The following is a 7,392-nucleotide window of genomic DNA, read 5'->3' as shown; positions in this document are numbered from 1 at the left end:
CCTCCTCTTTTCATCAACTTTAGGAGCTGTACTCACACAGCCCCGTTCTCAGCTCCACTTCTACCCCTGCTGCAGGGCTCTACCTCCTGCACCCAGCACCCCTGTAATCCCTCCACGCCCTTCCTGTGTCCCACTCCATCCCATTGGCAACACCGGGGGTTGGCCTCTCAATTGGGCAAAGAGCAGAAAATCATTGGACAAACAGCAGCAAATGACTGAAGCACCTGGGAGCTGTGTATGGAATGACTGGCTGCTCCCCCAGCGTGGGCTCAAACAGGGTCTCTTTCTGATTCTGGCAAAAATTGCAGGAACTCAGTATTTCTGAGATAATATCCCTCGCTTCCTTTGCCAAATTTCACTGAGGTGATGCTGCTGATGGAAAAGGAGAAGGGCAAGTGGAAGAAAGGAAGGAGAAATTTGGGCAAAGACTGACAGGCAGAGCTGTCACATCATCTTTGTTTTGACAGAACAACAGACTAACACCGCCAGCCAACTCTGAAAACATTATGTCCTCAGATGCTGTTTGTTTTTTCTTGGTTTGTCTTCTCCTCTCCAAGTCTTACTGAAGATGAAATGAATACCTGGAGGAGAGACAGATCCCTCAGCCCCACCACAGGATGAGAAGCCTCTCTGAAATAGCATGTATCCATGCTCCTCCATCCACCCAACATCCATCCTAAAAGTGTTTGAACATGATGCAAAAACAAGTGGGTCTTAAAATATCATTCATACATACAAATTATCACAGCCCAATTCCATTCACCACACAACTGTTGTATAATTTGGAAACAAGCTATTTGGGGGCATGACAAATGCAAGACGTCAAATTCTGATTGCACAGACATTCATTGTTCTGTTGCCATTAATACTCCTTATCTATGCCAGTGGAAATGATGTGCTTGTATTAACAACACATGAAGCAGACAGCTGTGAGGATTACTTCTAGCCAGGCACCTGCTCCCCAGCCCTAGTGAGACTTCTGGGAAAGACGTGCTCCCAGAAGTGTCCTTCAGGTGTGTGTGGAGGAGGAGGAGGAGATTTAACTGTGAGGCAATCTGAGGCAGAGAGAGTGCTTGGAAACATGAACTATCCCAGTATCCAACCACATTACCCTGGGTTTTCTTTTCTTTATGGCAAGAATAGGTGAAGATGAAGAGAGTCAGTGAAGTTCTTCACAGGCACATGGGAATGAAGGCTCTCACTGCCCTTGCCTGTTACTGCTCTAAGGGCATGGCAGCACAATCGTTGTGTGGCTTTCCTCTCCTGTTATGGCTGTTTCTCTTTGCTTGTCCTCGGAACTTCTTCCTGTCACCCCTGCTCTGGTTCTCGCTGAAATGAATCATCCACTGTGTACACTGCACATCCTTAGGCAAAATATCTCATAGAAATGCAACCACAGTTTAGTCACAGTTTGAATTATATCCACTCAGGCACACACTAGGGGGGGGATGTTGATTTGTTTGTTGCATATATACTGGCTGTTAATTTTTATTGCTTGTAAACTTTCTCTCTATAAAATCTGTGTGAAAGCTGGACTACCATGGTAAAGGAAAGTTACCATATGGAGAAAATATGGTTGATTAAAGTGGCTGTTTCCATGTTTGCTCAGTGTTGTGACACATCTTCACATTGGGTAAGGTGATTGGCAGAGAAACAACAGCAATGAGCACTGATGAGTGTATGCATCATGTGTAAATGCCTGGAGCTGAGTAGGGCTTGGTTTTGCAAACTTCCCAGAGCTTCCAAGCATGATTTACTGAAGATTTTTCTGCAATAATGAAGAAATTTTAAAAAATAAAATCAAATAAGTGTCATGCTTCCTGCTTTAGACTACTGAATGCAAAATGAAGAAAAAGCAGGGAGATTGTCTCATGCAGGGAATTAAGGTTATTTTAACACTAAAAATACTCTACAGAAGATACAATCCCATCTTCCCTGTGTGTATTAGCTCCCTTCTTTCTATTCCAGGAAGGAAGGAAGGATGGTCTTCTTCTTAAACCTGAGTTTCCTGATCTATCACAGACAATAAGTATGATCTGAAACTCATGTCATCTCCTCTTCCTTCAGCCTCCCATCTATAAAATATGGATAACACTTATTTTCCCTTAGTATTCAACCTTGTATATTTTCAATGCAGTTTATTCTAAGTGTGTAAGTAGATATATACTTAGAAATACACAGACATTGATTTTCCTGGCCTCCAGCTGGTAGTATAAAATGAGAATAAATAGCTTTCAGTAAGGAGCAAATATGGTGGACAATCCATTAACTTTTCCACTTGTCTAAAAGTGAACACCAGTTAGACCTGTAAGCACTGATTCTCATGAGATGCCACAGGTAGCAGAGAAGTAATGCTCAGGATATTTAAGCATTTGAAGTTTCCTTAGAGAGGGGCAAGACTATTAGCTGTCCCTAGTCACTGGGATGGACAGCTCAAACACAACCCAGCCTAATCCATTCCCCGTGTGCAGAAGCCCCTGTGCCGGCTGCTGTCGGACATCTTCATTCTGTGACACAGAGAATGTGACATAGTCCATCATCACTGCATTATTTTTGGTAGGCTTTGCTTCAGTCCTTGTGGATGTGATACCAGCTGCTTCATGTCTCATCTCACATCCATCCTAAAAAAGCGTGGGGTTTTTTTCAGACTTTCAGCCTGTAGCCAGTCATTTTCTTCCTTCGTCAATAGTCTCTCATCATTCAACTCTAGTCTCAATCCCTTTATTCACAGAAGCTAACCTAGAGCTATTTTTTAAATTCAGCTCAAAATATACCCTGATGTCAAGGCAGAAGCTTCTGAGATCCACTTTGTATTTCCTGCTGGCCTGAGGCAAGTCTTACTCTCATGTGTTCTCTTCACCAGGCCTCACTTACTTTCTCCATTCAGCTTTCCCCTGCTAAGGCCCAGATTCCATGGAATGCCCTAACTTGTTCAAGAACTAAGCTTTTCTGAGGTAAGGTGAAGGCAGAGGTCCTAGAGGGGTTCTCCCTCCTGGCTGGTACATCATTGCATGGGGCAGAGCAGGGATGAAGCATGTGAGAACCAGAGCAGGGGCAGAACAGGGAACTAAGGAAGCATTTAGAGAAGGGTTCCTTCTAAGCCAAAGGGTTTGCATTGTATTGAGCTTTATATTGAGGAGGGGTAAGGTCACCATAAAGCCTCAACTAACTCCTGGTATTTGGACCAGCCTGCCATGAAATCCTCCCCTGCAGCACCACAACCTGCTTCATCTGTGAGCTGCTGGTTACAGCTTCTCTGGAAGCATCTGCATGTGCTGAATTCATGGAAGGGAATTAATCTGTTATATGGTGAATTAAGTCTCTGGTTAGCCCTGTGGGGTCTGACTGAAAACAAAGGGCCTCACTCCCTGGTCCTGCATTTGCATCCAGTTACTCCAACTGCAGAGACCAAAGTCCTCGGGGAAAGAAGTCAGCTTCAATGAAAGAAGAAAAAATATTGGTAATTCTTGCAGGGAATACCCGCAAAGAGGGAAGATGCTCTGCAATTGCATCAAAAGCCGTGCTGCACATGTATGCACCATGCTGCAAAAACCTCTTCCTTTGGGCAGAATGGAGAAACAAGGTAAATCTGGGTGGGGATGAAATTAGGATGCATTTCAGAAGACTCCCCACAATGCAGTAATAAAGTGAAGCTCAGCTGAAAGATTATTGTAGGACTGGCTTTTGATTTTCCAAACAAAAATTGAAGCGAAAGTGTTAAGAATGTTAGTGCTAAACTGATGGGATTATTTGTAGATCTCACTGTATAATTTGAGAGACTTTTATTGTTCAGGGAGGATGGTTATCCTGGTGACAGTCTCCTGCTCCCAGATCCCAGAGGCAGCAGAAACACCAGACAGCAGGAGTCCAAAAGCAGGAGCTGAGAATGGCACTAGTGCAAAGTGCATTTCTGATGAACATAACTTTCTTTCCATTTTTGATACCAATGACTTTGTTCCATAAACCCTGCCTGACAACCCAAGAGCAACACTGCATGGTGAAAAGTTTTTCAGTGCATAATCAACTACAGAGGACTAACAAACAATATAAAACCATAATCATTAATTTTATTTCTAATATTTTTACAATATTTTTACAAGTGGAATAATCAGACTTGCTCTGATGTGGTGATTTATGAGCTAGCTGACAGGTGATAGCTTATGATTTTCACTCAGGGGCCATGAAGTGTTTTCTGTCAAAACTATCAGCCCTTCACATTTTTTTTTAACTTGTGTCATCTAGATTTTTCCTCTTGGGCTTGTTAGCAATCAATGCCTGCCTAGGCTAGGTGTGTTTCGAAAGGAAAAACACAATATGGAATAACTTTTGTGTTAAATGCAATTTAACTAGGGTGTCAAGCAAAAAAAAAAAAAAAAAAAAAAACATTTGAGGGAGACTTTGCCATCACAGCAATTGAACTTCCAAATGTAACCACTGGCCAAGAATTCAATTACCAAGATGTCTCCTTTTGGGGCTTACCTTTTGAGACCAGATATGCAGACACCTTTCCCTTGACAATTCTCCCTCAGTCACTCTGAAAATCTTAGCTAAAGCTTTTGATTCCTGCATCACCTTAATGGTGTTTCTCCTGGAGGCCAGTTAGCCAGAAGAAAAAGGAAAACAAAATATTTGAGAAAGCAATTTTTTGTTCATTAAATAATAATTTACCACTGAACTTTGCAGAACCTTTGGAGATATGGAAAAATGTATGTCCAGAATTAATCACATTCACACAAAAATTAAGCAACACATGGGCATAAATTATTACAGTATTTTATTCTGGATGTGCTAGTCATGACATAATACTCATTTGAAAAAAATAAACCTCACTCTGCACTGTGATATTTGTTTCTTCTCTGGTGCCCATGATGGGCAACTTTCTAAGCTGAGAATTCTGGTCTGTGGCTCTGTGGTCAGCCCAGACTGGTGCTCTGGATACATGACTTTCAAGGGTCACTTCGTGGCTTTTGGGAGAACCAAATAGCTACATGGTACACAAAACCAGACAATCTAGGGACTGTAACTCCAGATGCCATACAGCATTTGGAGAAGGACAGTCACCCCGAATTTACTGCCATATACAAAGAGCAGAACTGATGGAGATGAAATATTTCACTTTTTTCCCCAAGTTCAGAGCACAATCTGTTCTGTTGCCAGGTCCATTTAGGTTACACAGATAAAGATTGTGCAAAACATCCTTGACTTGCCACAGTGTTTTCAAAATGTTTACTGAATTTCAGTGGAAAGAGATACATTCTGTAGAGAAATATCCAGAAGGAATATAACACTGCTTTACTGCCAGCAGTGGTTAAAATGCCACAGCGTATTTAAAAAAATCAAATTAAATTTGAGTTTTACGGTACCACAGGAACTGATTAAACACACACTTTCTTTTGACAGAGCACTCTGCTCTGTCTGCTGTCGAGGGAGATATTGGGAACTGGACTCCAGCTGGCCCAGGACCTCCCTGGGTTTCACCAGACTGTTGCAGGTTGTATTGCACTGATCCCCCACGAGGCGAAAACCGACAGCGGCACGGCCTGTTCTTATCAGCACTGTTTTCATGGGGAAAGGCTGCTCCAAATCTCAGGCAGAAGCTGTGTGAGCAAAACCCTTTCGCTTTTCTCTGAAGAGGGAAATCCTGCACAGCGCCCGTGCAGAAGTGGCAGCATCTGTGAGCCCTCCCCAGCCTCTTCCCACATCTCATCTGAGGACAAGGGGACAACCCAGCCTCTCAGCCCACCCGTTTAGCTTTTCTGCAACTCAGCTGAACGCCAAGTGCCCTGTGGCAGCTTCCTTATTTCAGCCTTGAAGCAAACCCTGCTGAAATCCCAGGGAGACCTCCTGCTATCCCGTGGCTCCCACATCTAGGGCTGAAGCAGCCCCATCTCCTAAAAATACACTCCCTTCTAGCCTGAGAATAGCCTGCTTGAGGGTTGTTTTTTTCTGATCTCATTTATTTCCCATCGCTGTGCCTGTGATTACTCTCCCTCAAGCCCTGTCTCTCCCTCCTACCAGCATGCCTTGCCTAATTCCTCCCGCGACGTTATCGGCTGGGATGATGAGCAGCTGAGCTCGGTATTAGCGCTGACGCAGGCGGGCTGACAAAGGAGAGCGGGAGCGCCGCCGGCTGCGCTTTCCCGGGCAGCGGGAGGTGGGAGCTGACGGGCTGGCAAGGAGCGAGAGCTGGCGGCTCTCGGGCCCCTTCCCTCGGCGGCTCCGGGCGCAGAGACCCAGGGAAAAGTCCCATATGCTTCGCTGCCCTCGGCGTGCCAAGAGCCCCTGACTGCCTGGCTGCTCCGGGCCCTGCCCAGTGCCGTGTCGCACAGCCAGCCGGCAGCTCTGCAAAGGGATTCGCTGCTTTTTTTAGGCTTTTGCTCGGCTGGTTAGTTTTTTTCCCATGCATTCCCCCTTAGGATCACAAAACCTGTGTGGCATGACTGCCCAAGGCCTACACTAGCAGGAACTGGTGGAAGATGAAGCACCCTTTGAAAAACAAGGCATGCCCTTAGTTAGTCTCACAAAAAGAGGGACCAGATCCTCAGATTTTCACTGCCCACTGCTCCAAGGCTGGGTGGCTCCACATCCTCCATCCACCACCCCCTAATCAACTGGGAAGCACTGGGGATTTTTCTTAAGCCTCAGTCCTTGGCATCAACTGTAAAAATGGTGAGTCCTCCTTTGTTCCAAAAAGAGGTGGGTTTGCAGTTCTGCACTTGAAAATGCGTACTGAGCAATGACTGGTAGAATTTTACGTAAGTTCTTGCTGACGAGATTCAAAGTCTGCTTTCCCTCAGAAGACCTGCACAGCACCTTGAGCTGGGTTTGTTCCATTACAGTTACTGTGATGAACAGCCAGGAAGTCACATCAGGAAAATTGTACATAATCAGCCAAGTATTTCTCCTCTTCCTTTGTTAGCAGCTCAGACACCTGCCCCTGCATGTTCCTCTGCTAGTGATGCTTCTGGAGAGAAGATGTTTCTTCTTTCTTATTTTACTAACTACAAGACAATTACAATGTTTATGCTCTGCTTTGCTAATAAATATGGATTTATGTGTGAAAGAAGACAAAAGATTTTGGGGAAAAAAATATCTACTCTAAAACAAAAATGCCCATTTCTTCAGTGGACGTATCACATAATACAAGTAAATAAAGCTGTAAAATTCTCAATTCCTGGGGCGCTGATGGTCACTGTTCCCAAGGAGAAAGACTCTTGCTGTATCCCATGCCAGGGACCGAAGAACCTCAGTTGGAGAGACATTAGCGTCTGCCGCCTGGGCTCTCACTATTTTCCATTAGCCTGCATAACAGAAATCCCACAAGGATGAAAGCTAAAGGAAGCATTCCTCCATACATTCTGCATTAGGCTGTTAAAGCGTGGCAGAAACAAA

This window comes from Melospiza melodia, chromosome 3, assembly GCF_035770615.1.
Source record: "Melospiza melodia melodia isolate bMelMel2 chromosome 3, bMelMel2.pri, whole genome shotgun sequence".
In the NCBI taxonomy this organism is placed as follows: Eukaryota; Metazoa; Chordata; class Aves; order Passeriformes; family Passerellidae; genus Melospiza; species Melospiza melodia.
Note: the sequence above shows the minus strand (reverse complement) of the source record.